Source organism: Eubalaena glacialis, chromosome 13 (assembly GCF_028564815.1).
Source record: "Eubalaena glacialis isolate mEubGla1 chromosome 13, mEubGla1.1.hap2.+ XY, whole genome shotgun sequence".
NCBI lineage: Eukaryota > Metazoa > Chordata > Mammalia > Artiodactyla > Balaenidae > Eubalaena > Eubalaena glacialis.
In genome coordinates this window covers 34389821-34402202 of record NC_083728.1, presented here as the reverse complement: position 1 = coordinate 34402202, position 12382 = coordinate 34389821, and positions in this window count along the sequence as shown.

Genomic DNA, 12382 nt, shown 5'->3' with positions numbered 1-12382 from the left:
GTTCCTTGCTGGAAGCTCCTCCAGGAGCACTCTGGAACTTACCAGCCAAAGAAATGGCTCCCCAGGGCTCATGGAAAAGTCCAGATTTCTCCCATTGCAAGCTTAGTTGTGCCATAGTAGCGAAGAAGCATGTGTTAAAGGAAAGCTGCAACACGGTTACATATTTCGACTCGTTGGGCACTCACGTTCTTTGTAACATCTGTGAAGGGGCACTGAACGCCGCCAACTCTTCTCTTGCCTTTGAGTCCCAGGAGGCAAACGGGTTCGTTTGCTTTAACGCTGTGAATGTGCAGCGGTAATGGCAAAGCCCTGCCCGGATCGCTCGACAGCTCTCGTTTGTACAGCATTCAAACGGCCTCAGGAACGCCGTTCTAAGCAGCCTTACATTCCATGCTGGTGTGCCCAAGGAGGAATTTGGATTCTTCTGAGAAACACCACTGTGCCTCACTAATGAAACCTGTGAAAACCCAAAGGACCTCTCCCTACGGCAGTCGGAAGCTAGATGTTGAGTTCCAGACTGAAAACACCGGACAGCTTTCCCTGTGTCTTTGTTGGAATTCTGGGACCATCCAGATTCACAAGGCCTAACTTTTGCACGGCGGGGGAATGCTCTTGTGCATGTACAGCATTCCCCACGTGAAAACCTTTCTTAGCAGATGGAGGCAGTCTTTCCCTTGTACTAGGTAGCTAGGCAGAATCATCAGATAAACATGCTTTGTCATCGAGCTTGAAAGTGGGACACTGATGGGAAAGTTCACATTTTCCCGCTTTGCAAGCGACTTGCTTTTGGCTTCAAAGCTGCCTGAACAGCACTAGCGGCCCACCTTCTCTTCACTGCAGGACTTTCGCTGTGGGCCAAGGCTGCGTTCTCTCAATGCCAAAAATGTGCTGACAATTCCCTTCTAGAAACTCATCCTACTGCACTCCAAATTCAGCTCCGGCCAATGAAAGGTGACCTAAGGCCACAAGGTAAGATCCAGTGTTTCATATCAGCAGAGCTGGGTGTGCATTGTATCCACGAAACCATACTCTGAAATGGAGTGCCTTAACTCTGCTATGCCCCTGGCGACACATAGGACAGTGGATCGTGCACCCATTTCGCATGATGACCACTGTGTGCCTGAAGAGCGTCCTCTGGCTTCTGAGGAACCCTAGGCGAAATAGGCCCCTGGGAAGCACTCTTCCCATTCATAGCAAGGGAAAAGTACTGCTTTCTGGGTTGCCAAGGAAGAGTGTCCCAGTCGTCAAAGAGCCTCGCGAAAGCAGTGCTGGGCAGACTCTGTTGGCAAGTCGACTGGCCTCAGTGACTGAAAGGGAATTCCACTGCTAATACACAGTGTGCTGACGATTGAGGCCTGGACTCAGGACAGCACGCAGGCAGAAGCGAAAGCTGAGCTCTGCGTCCAGCCTGAAGACCAGTACACTTTTCACACTTAACTCTGTTGGGATGTGCAAGAGCCATGGTCACCGAGGCCTACCTAAGGTACTGAAATACTTCCCCAGTTCAGCCTAGGCAGAGGACTCTGTTGCCAAAGGATCTCCATGGAAGGGCCCTGTGAGTTCCGTGTGTTTCCTTGAGGGAGTCAGAAACGACTGAGGGTAACTATAGGAGCTCATGGTTGAAAGCAGGCTACCCTGGCAAAACCTTATTTTCCTCCGCGGTAGGCGAGACAGTTGCGGTTTGAAAGCTGCCTGAAAAACACTCCTGCTGCCCATCTTCTCTTTGCTGCCTGAAGGCGTCACCAAAGTACTATGAGTGTACTCGTATGAGGCATGCTGTCTCAGTTCCTTGCTGGAAGCTCCTCCAGGAGCACTCTGGAACTTACCAGCCAAAGAAATGGCACCCCAGGCCTCATGGAAAAGTCCAGATTTCTCCCATTGCAAGCTTAGTTGTGCCATAGTAGCGAAGAAGCATGTGTTAAAGGAAAGCTGCAACACGGTTACATATTTCGACTCGTTGGGCACTCACGTTCTTTGTAACATCTGTGAAGGGGCACTGAACGCCGCCAACTCTTCTCTTGCCTTTGAGTCCCAGGAGGCAAACGGGTTCGTTTGCTTTAACGCTGTGAATGTGCAGCGGTAATGGCAAAGCCCTGCCCGGATCGCTCGACAGCTCTCGTTTGTACAGCATTCAAACGGCCTCAGGAACGCCGTTCTAAGCAGCCTTACATTCCATGCTGGTGTGCCCAAGGAGGAATTTGGATTCTTCTGAGAAACACCACTGTGCCTCACTAATGAAACCTGTGAAAACCCAAAGGACCTCTCCCTACGGCAGTCGGAAGCTAGATGTTGAGTTCCTGACTGAAAACACCGGACAGCTTTCCCTGTGTCTTTGTTGGAATTCTGGGACCATCCAGATTCACAAGGCCTAACTTTTGCACGGCGGGGGAATGCTCTTGTGCATGTACAGCATTCCCCACGTGAAAACCTTTCTTAGCAGATGGAGGCAGTCTTTCCCTTGTACTAGGTAGCTAGGCAGAATCATCAGATAAACATGCTTTGTCATCGAGCTTGAAAGTGGGACACTGATGGGAAAGTTCACATTTTCCCGCTTTGCAAGCGACTTGCTTTTGGCTTCAAAGCTGCCTGAACAGCACTAGCGGCCCACCTTCTCTTCACTGCAGGACTTTCGCTGTGGGCCAAGGCTGCGTTCTCTCAATGCCAAAAATGTGCTGACAATTCCCTTCTAGAAACTCATCCTACTGCACTCCAAATTCAGCTCCGGCCAATGAAAGGTGACCTAAGGCCACAAGGTAAGATCCAGTGTTTCATATCAGCAGAGCTGGGTGTGCATTGTATCCACGAAACCATACTCTGAAATGGAGTGCCTTAACTCTGCTATGCCCCTGGCGACACATAGGACAGTGGATCGTGCACCCATTTCGCATGATGACCACTGTGTGCCTGAAGAGCGTCCTCTGGCTTCTGAGGAACCCTAGGCGAAATAGGCCCCTGGGAAGCACTCTTCCCATTCATAGCAAGGGAAAAGTACTGCTTTCTGGGTTGCCAAGGAAGAGTGTCCCAGTCGTCAAAGAGCCTCGCGAAAGCAGTGCTGGGCAGACTCTGTTGGCAAGTCGACTGGCCTCAGTGACTGAAAGGGAATTCCACTGCTAATACACAGTGTGCTGACGATTGAGGCCTGGACTCAGGACAGCACGCAGGCAGAAGCGAAAGCTGAGCTCTGCGTCCAGCCTGAAGACCAGTACACTTTTCACACTTAACTCTGTTGGGATGTGCAAGAGCCATGGTCACCGAGGCCTACCTAAGGTACTGAAATACTTCCCCAGTTCAGCCTAGGCAGAGGACTCTGTTGCCAAAGGATCTCCATGGAAGGGCCCTGTGAGTTCCGTGTGTTTCCTTGAGGGAGTCAGAAACGACTGAGGGTAACTATAGGAGCTCATGGTTGAAAGCAGGCTACCCTGGCAAAACCTTATTTTCCTCCGCGGTAGGCGAGACAGTTGCGGTTTGAAAGCTGCCTGAAAAACACTCCTGCTGCCCATCTTCTCTTTGCTGCCTGAAGGCGTCACCAAAGTACTATGAGTGTACTCGTATGAGGCATGCTGTCTCAGTTCCTTGCTGGAAGCTCCTCCAGGAGCACTCTGGAACTTACCAGCCAAAGAAATGGCTCCCCAGGCCTCATGGAAAAGTCCAGATTTCTCCCATTGCAAGCTTAGTTGTGCCATAGTAGCGAAGAAGCATGTGTTAAAGGAAAGCTGCAACACGGTTACATATTTCGACTCGTTGGGCACTCACGTTCTTTGTAACATCTGTGAAGGGGCACTGAACGCCGCCAACTCTTCTCTTGCCTTTGAGTCCCAGGAGGCAAACGGGTTCGTTTGCTTTAACGCTGTGAATGTGCAGCGGTAATGGCAAAGCCCTGCCCGGATCGCTCGACAGCTCTCGTTTGTACAGCATTCAAACGGCCTCAGGAACGCCGTTCTAAGCAGCCTTACATTCCATGCTGGTGTGCCCAAGGAGGAATTTGGATTCTTCTGAGAAACACCACTGTGCCTCACTAATGAAACCTGTGAAAACCCAAAGGACCTCTCCCTACGGCAGTCGGAAGCTAGATGTTGAGTTCCAGACTGAAAACACCGGACAGCTTTCCCTGTGTCTTTGTTGGAATTCTGGGACCATCCAGATTCACAAGGCCTAACTTTTGCACGGCGGGGGAATGCTCTTGTGCATGTACAGCATTCCCCACGTGAAAACCTTTCTTAGCAGATGGAGGCAGTCTTTCCCTTGTACTAGGTAGCTAGGCAGAATCATCAGATAAACATGCTTTGTCATCGAGCTTGAAAGTGGGACACTGATGGGAAAGTTCACATTTTCCCGCTTTGCAAGCGACTTGCTTTTGGCTTCAAAGCTGCCTGAACAGCACTAGCGGCCCACCTTCTCTTCACTGCAGGACTTTCGCTGTGGGCCAAGGCTGCGTTCTCTCAATGCCAAAAATGTGCTGACAATTCCCTTCTAGAAACTCATCCTACTGCACTCCAAATTCAGCTCCGGCCAATGAAAGGTGACCTAAGGCCACAAGGTAAGATCCAGTGTTTCATATCAGCAGAGCTGGGTGTGCATTGTATCCACGAAACCATACTCTGAAATGGAGTGCCTTAACTCTGCTATGCCCCTGGCGACACATAGGACAGTGGATCGTGCACCCATTTCGCATGATGACCACTGTGTGCCTGAAGAGCGTCCTCTGGCTTCTGAGGAACCCTAGGCGAAATAGGCCCCTGGGAAGCACTCTTCCCATTCATAGCAAGGGAAAAGTACTGCTTTCTGGGTTGCCAAGGAAGAGTGTCCCAGTCGTCAAAGAGCCTCGCGAAAGCAGTGCTGGGCAGACTCTGTTGGCAAGTCGACTGGCCTCAGTGACTGAAAGGGAATTCCACTGCTAATACACAGTGTGCTGACGATTGAGGCCTGGACTCAGGACAGCACGCAGGCAGAAGCGAAAGCTGAGCTCTGCGTCCAGCCTGAAGACCAGTACACTTTTCACACTTAACTCTGTTGGGATGTGCAAGAGCCATGGTCACCGAGGCCTACCTAAGGTACTGAAATACTTCCCCAGTTCAGCCTAGGCAGAGGACTCTGTTGCCAAAGGATCTCCATGGAAGGGCCCTGTGAGTTCCGTGTGTTTCCTTGAGGGAGTCAGAAACGACTGAGGGTAACTATAGGAGCTCATGGTTGAAAGCAGGCTACCCTGGCAAAACCTTATTTTCCTCCGCGGTAGGCGAGACAGTTGCGGTTTGAAAGCTGCCTGAAAAACACTCCTGCTGCCCATCTTCTCTTTGCTGCCTGAAGGCGTCACCAAAGTACTATGAGTGTACTCGTATGAGGCATGCTGTCTCAGTTCCTTGCTGGAAGCTCCTCCAGGAGCACTCTGGAACTTACCAGCCAAAGAAATGGCACCCCAGGCCTCATGGAAAAGTCCAGATTTCTCCCATTGCAAGCTTAGTTGTGCCATAGTAGCGAAGAAGCATGTGTTAAAGGAAAGCTGCAACACGGTTACATATTTCGACTCGTTGGGCACTCACGTTCTTTGTAACATCTGTGAAGGGGCACTGAACGCCGCCAACTCTTCTCTTGCCTTTGAGTCCCAGGAGGCAAACGGGTTCGTTTGCTTTAACGCTGTGAATGTGCAGCGGTAATGGCAAAGCCCTGCCCGGATCGCTCGACAGCTCTCGTTTGTACAGCATTCAAACGGCCTCAGGAACGCCGTTCTAAGCAGCCTTACATTCCATGCTGGTGTGCCCAAGGAGGAATTTGGATTCTTCTGAGAAACACCACTGTGCCTCACTAATGAAACCTGTGAAAACCCAAAGGACCTCTCCCTACGGCAGTCGGAAGCTAGATGTTGAGTTCCAGACTGAAAACACCGGACAGCTTTCCCTGTGTCTTTGTTGGAATTCTGGGACCATCCAGATTCACAAGGCCTAACTTTTGCACGGCGGGGGAATGCTCTTGTGCATGTACAGCATTCCCCACGTGAAAACCTTTCTTAGCAGATGGAGGCAGTCTTTCCCTTGTACTAGGTAGCTAGGCAGAATCATCAGATAAACATGCTTTGTCATCGAGCTTGAAAGTGGGACACTGATGGGAAAGTTCACATTTTCCCGCTTTGCAAGCGACTTGCTTTTGGCTTCAAAGCTGCCTGAACAGCACTAGCGGCCCACCTTCTCTTCACTGCAGGACTTTCGCTGTGGGCCAAGGCTGCGTTCTCTCAATGCCAAAAATGTGCTGACAATTCCCTTCTAGAAACTCATCCTACTGCACTCCAAATTCAGCTCCGGCCAATGAAAGGTGACCTAAGGCCACAAGGTAAGATCCAGTGTTTCATATCAGCAGAGCTGGGTGTGCATTGTATCCACGAAACCATACTCTGAAATGGAGTGCCTTAACTCTGCTATGCCCCTGGCGACACATAGGACAGTGGATGGTGCACCCATTTCGCATGATGACCACTGTGTGCCTGAAGAGCGTCCTCTGGCTTCTGAGGAACCCTAGGCGAAATAGGCCCCTGGGAAGCACTCTTCCCATTCATAGCAAGGGAAAAGTACTGCTTTCTGGGTTGCCAAGGAAGAGTGTCCCAGTCGTCAAAGAGCCTCGCGAAAGCAGTGCTGGGCAGACTCTGTTTGCAAGTCGACTGGCCTCAGTGACTGAAAGGGAATTCCACTGCTAATACACAGTGTGCTGACGATTGAGGCCTGGACTCAGGACAGCACGCAGGCAGAAGCGAAAGCTGAGCTCTGCGTCCAGCCTGAAGACCAGTACACTTTTCACACTTAACTCTGTTGGGATGTGCAAGAGCCATGGTCACCGAGGCCTACCTAAGGTACTGAAATACTTCCCCAGTTCAGCCTAGGCAGAGGACTCTGTTGCCAAAGGATCTCCATGGAAGGGCCCTGTGAGTTCCGTGTGTTTCCTTGAGGGAGTCAGAAACGACTGAGGGTAACTATAGGAGCTCATGGTTGAAAGCAGGCTACCCTGGCAAAACCTTATTTTCCTCCGCGGTAGGCGAGACAGTTGCGGTTTGAAAGCTGCCTGAAAAACACTCCTGCTGCCCATCTTCTCTTTGCTGCCTGAAGGCGTCACCAAAGTACTATGAGTGTACTCGTATGAGGCATGCTGTCTCAGTTCCTTGCTGGAAGCTCCTCCAGGAGCACTCTGGAACTTACCAGCCAAAGAAATGGCACCCCAGGCCTCATGGAAAAGTCCAGATTTCTCCCATTGCAAGCTTAGTTGTGCCATAGTAGCGAAGAAGCATGTGTTAAAGGAAAGCTGCAACACGGTTACATATTTCGACTCGTTGGGCACTCACGTTCTTTGTAACATCTGTGAAGGGGCACTGAACGCCGCCAACTCTTCTCTTGCCTTTGAGTCCCAGGAGGCAAACGGGTTCGTTTGCTTTAACGCTGTGAATGTGCAGCGGTAATGGCAAAGCCCTGCCCGGATCGCTCGACAGCTCTCGTTTGTACAGCATTCAAACGGCCTCAGGAACGCCGTTCTAAGCAGCCTTACATTCCATGCTGGTGTGCCCAAGGAGGAATTTGGATTCTTCTGAGAAACACCACTGTGCCTCACTAATGAAACCTGTGAAAACCCAAAGGACCTCTCCCTACGGCAGTCGGAAGCTAGATGTTGAGTTCCTGACTGAAAACACCGGACAGCTTTCCCTGTGTCTTTGTTGGAATTCTGGGACCATCCAGATTCACAAGGCCTAACTTTTGCACGGCGGGGGAATGCTCTTGTGCATGTACAGCATTCCCCACGTGAAAACCTTTCTTAGCAGATGGAGGCAGTCTTTCCCTTGTACTAGGTAGCTAGGCAGAATCATCAGATAAACATGCTTTGTCATCGAGCTTGAAAGTGGGACACTGATGGGAAAGTTCACATTTTCCCGCTTTGCAAGCGACTTGCTTTTGGCTTCAAAGCTGCCTGAACAGCACTAGCGGCCCACCTTCTCTTCACTGCAGGACTTTCGCTGTGGGCCAAGGTTGCGTTCTCTCAATGCCAAAAATGTGCTGACAATTCCCTTCTAGAAACTCATCCTACTGCACTCCAAATTCAGCTCCGGCCAATGAAAGGTGACCTAAGGCCACAAGGTAAGATCCAGTGTTTCATATCAGCAGAGCTGGGTGTGCATTGTATCCACGAAACCATACTCTGAAATGGAGTGCCTTAACTCTGCTATGCCCCTGGCGACACATAGGACAGTGGATGGTGCACCCATTTCGCATGATGACCACTGTGTGCCTGAAGAGCGTCCTCTGGCTTCTGAGGAACCCTAGGCGAAATAGGCCCCTGGGAAGCACTCTTCCCATTCATAGCAAGGGAAAAGTACTGCTTTCTGGGTTGCCAAGGAAGAGTGTCCCAGTCGTCAAAGAGCCTCGCGAAAGCAGTGCTGGGCAGACTCTGTTTGCAAGTCGACTGGCCTCAGTGACTGAAAGGGAATTCCACTGCTAATACACAGTGTGCTGACGATTGAGGCCTGGACTCAGGACAGCATGCAGGCAGAAGCGAAAGCTGAGCTCTGCGTCCAGCCTGAAGACCAGTACACTTTTCACACTTAACTCTGTTGGGATGTGCAAGAGCCATGGTCACCGAGGCCTACCTAAGGTACTGAAATACTTCCCCAGTTCAGCCTAGGCAGAGGACTCTGTTGCCAAAGGATCTCCATGGAAGGGCCCTGTGAGTTCCGTGTGTTTCCTTGAGGGAGTCAGAAACGACTGAGGGTAACTATAGGAGCTCATGGTTGAAAGCAGGCTACCCTGGCAAAACCTTATTTTCCTCCGCGGTAGGCGAGACAGTTGCGGTTTGAAAGCTGCCTGAAAAACACTCCTGCTGCCCATCTTCTCTTTGCTGCCTGAAGGCGTCACCAAAGTACTATGAGTGTACTCGTATGAGGCATGCTGTCTCAGTTCCTTGCTGGAAGCTCCTCCAGGAGCACTCTGGAACTTACCAGCCAAAGAAATGGCACCCCAGGCCTCATGGAAAAGTCCAGATTTCTCCCATTGCAAGCTTAGTTGTGCCATAGTAGCGAAGAAGCATGTGTTAAAGGAAAGCTGCAACACGGTTACATATTTCGACTCGTTGGGCACTCACGTTCTTTGTAACATCTGTGAAGGGGCACTGAACGCCGCCAACTCTTCTCTTGCCTTTGAGTCCCAGGAGGCAAACGGGTTCGTTTGCTTTAACGCTGTGAATGTGCAGCGGTAATGGCAAAGCCCTGCCCGGATCGCTCGACAGCTCTCGTTTGTACAGCATTCAAACGGCCTCAGGAACGCCGTTCTAAGCAGCCTTACATTCCATGCTGGTGTGCCCAAGGAGGAATTTGGATTCTTCTGAGAAACACCACTGTGCCTCACTAATGAAACCTGTGAAAACCCAAAGGACCTCTCCCTACGGCAGTCGGAAGCTAGATGTTGAGTTCCAGACTGAAAACACCGGACAGCTTTCCCTGTGTCTTTGTTGGAATTCTGGGACCATCCAGATTCACAAGGCCTAACTTTTGCACGGCGGGGGAATGCTCTTGTGCATGTACAGCATTCCCCACGTGAAAACCTTTCTTAGCAGATGGAGGCAGTCTTTCCCTTGTACTAGGTAGCTAGGCAGAATCATCAGATAAACATGCTTTGTCATCGAGCTTGAAAGTGGGACACTGATGGGAAAGTTCACATTTTCCCGCTTTGCAAGCGACTTGCTTTTGGCTTCAAAGCTGCCTGAACAGCACTAGCGGCCCACCTTCTCTTCACTGCAGGACTTTCGCTGTGGGCCAAGGCTGCGTTCTCTCAATGCCAAAAATGTGCTGACAATTCCCTTCTAGAAACTCATCCTACTGCACTCCAAATTCAGCTCCGGCCAATGAAAGGTGACCTAAGGCCACAAGGTAAGATCCAGTGTTTCATATCAGCAGAGCTGGGTGTGCATTGTATCCACGAAACCATACTCTGAAATGGAGTGCCTTAACTCTGCTATGCCCCTGGCGACACATAGGACAGTGGATCGTGCACCCATTTCGCATGATGACCACTGTGTGCCTGAAGAGCGTCCTCTGGCTTCTGAGGAACCCTAGGCGAAATAGGCCCCTGGGAAGCACTCTTCCCATTCATAGCAAGGGAAAAGTACTGCTTTCTGGGTTGCCAAGGAAGAGTGTCCCAGTCGTCAAAGAGCCTCGCGAAAGCAGTGCTGGGCAGACTCTGTTGGCAAGTCGACTGGCCTCAGTGACTGAAAGGGAATTCCACTGCTAATACACAGTGTGCTGACGATTGAGGCCTGGACTCAGGACAGCACGCAGGCAGAAGCGAAAGCTGAGCTCTGCGTCCAGCCTGAAGACCAGTACACTTTTCACACTTAACTCTGTTGGGATGTGCAAGAGCCATGGTCACCGAGGCCTACCTAAGGTACTGAAATACTTCCCCAGTTCAGCCTAGGCAGAGGACTCTGTTGTCAAAGGATCTCCATGGAAGGGCCCTGTGAGTTCCGTGTGTTTCCTTGAGGTAGTCAGAAACGACTGAGGGTAACTATAGGAGCTCATGGTTGAAAGCAGGCTACCCTGGCAAAACCTTATTTTCCTCCGCGGTAGGCGAGACAGTTGCGGTTTGAAAGCTGCCTGAAAAACACTCCTGCTGCCCATCTTCTCTTTGCTGCCTGAAGGCGTCACCAAAGTACTATGAGTGTACTCGTATGAGGCATGCTGTCTCAGTTCCTTGCTGGAAGCTCCTCCAGGAGCACTCTGGAACTTACCAGCCAAAGAAATGGCACCCCAGGCCTCATGGAAAAGTCCAGATTTCTCCCATTGCAAGCTTAGTTGTGCCATAGTAGCGAAGAAGCATGTGTTAAAGGAAAGCTGCAACACGGTTACATATTTCGACTCGTTGGGCACTCACGTTCTTTGTAACATCTGTGAAGGGGCACTGAACGCCGCCAACTCTTCTCTTGCCTTTGAGTCCCAGGAGGCAAACGGGTTCGTTTGCTTTAACGCTGTGAATGTGCAGCGGTAATGGCAAAGCCCTGCCCGGATCGCTCGACAGCTCTCGTTTGTACAGCATTCAAACGGCCTCAGGAACGCCGTTCTAAGCAGCCTTACATTCCATGCTGGTGTGCCCAAGGAGGAATTTGGATTCTTCTGAGAAACACCACTGTGCCTCACTAATGAAACCTGTGAAAACCCAAAGGACCTCTCCCTACGGCAGTCGGAAGCTAGATGTTGAGTTCCTGACTGAAAACACCGGACAGCTTTCCCTGTGTCTTTGTTGGAATTCTGGGACCATCCAGATTCACAAGGCCCAACTTTTGCACGGCGGGGGAATGCTCTTGTGCATGTACAGCAGTCCCCACGTGAAAACCTTTCTTAGCAGATGGAGGCAGTCTTTCCCTTGTACTAGGTAGCTAGGCAGAATCATCAGATAAACATGCTTTGTCATCGAGCTTGAAAGTGGGACACTGATGGGAAAGTTCACATTTTCCCGCTTTGCAAGCGACTTGCTTTTGGCTTCAAAGCTGCCTGAACAGCACTAGCGGCCCACCTTCTCTTCACTGCAGGACTTTCGCTGTGGGCCAAGGCTGCGTTCTCTCAATGCCAAAAATGTGCTGACAATTCCCTTCTAGAAACTCATCCTACTGCACTCCAAATTCAGCTCCGGCCAATGAAAGGTGACCTAAGGCCACAAGGTAAGATCCAGTGTTTCATATCAGCAGAGCTGGGTGTGCATTGTATCCACGAAACCATACTCTGAAATGGAGTGCCTTAACTCTGCTATGCCCCTGGCGACACATAGGACAGTGGATCGTGCACCCATTTCGCATGATGACCACTGTGTGCCTGAAGGGCGTCCTCTGGCTTCTGAGGAACCCTAGGCGAAATAGGCCCCTGGGAAGCACTCTTCCCATTCATAGCAAGGGAAAAGTACTGCTTTCTGGGTTGCCAAGGAAGAGTGTCCCAGTCGTCAAAGAGCCTCGCGAAAGCAGTGCTGGGCAGACTCTGTTTGCAAGTCGACTGGCCTCAGTGACTGAAAGGGAATTCCACTGCTAATACACAGTGTGCTGACGATTGAGGCCTGGACTCAGGACAGCACGCAGGCAGAAGCGAAAGCTGAGCTCTGCGTCCAGCCTGAAGACCAGTACACTTTTCACACTTAACTCTGTTGGGATGTGCAAGAGCCATGGTCACCGAGGCCTACCTAAGGTACTGAAATACTTCCCCAGTTCAGCCTAGGCAGAGGACTCTGTTGCCAAAGGATCTCCATGGAAGGGCCCTGTGAGTTCCGTGTGTTTCCTTGAGGGAGTCAGAAACGACTGAGGGTAACTATAGGAGCTCATGGTTGAAAGCAGGCTACCCTGGCAAAACCTTATTTTCCTCCGCGGTAGGCGAGACAGTTGC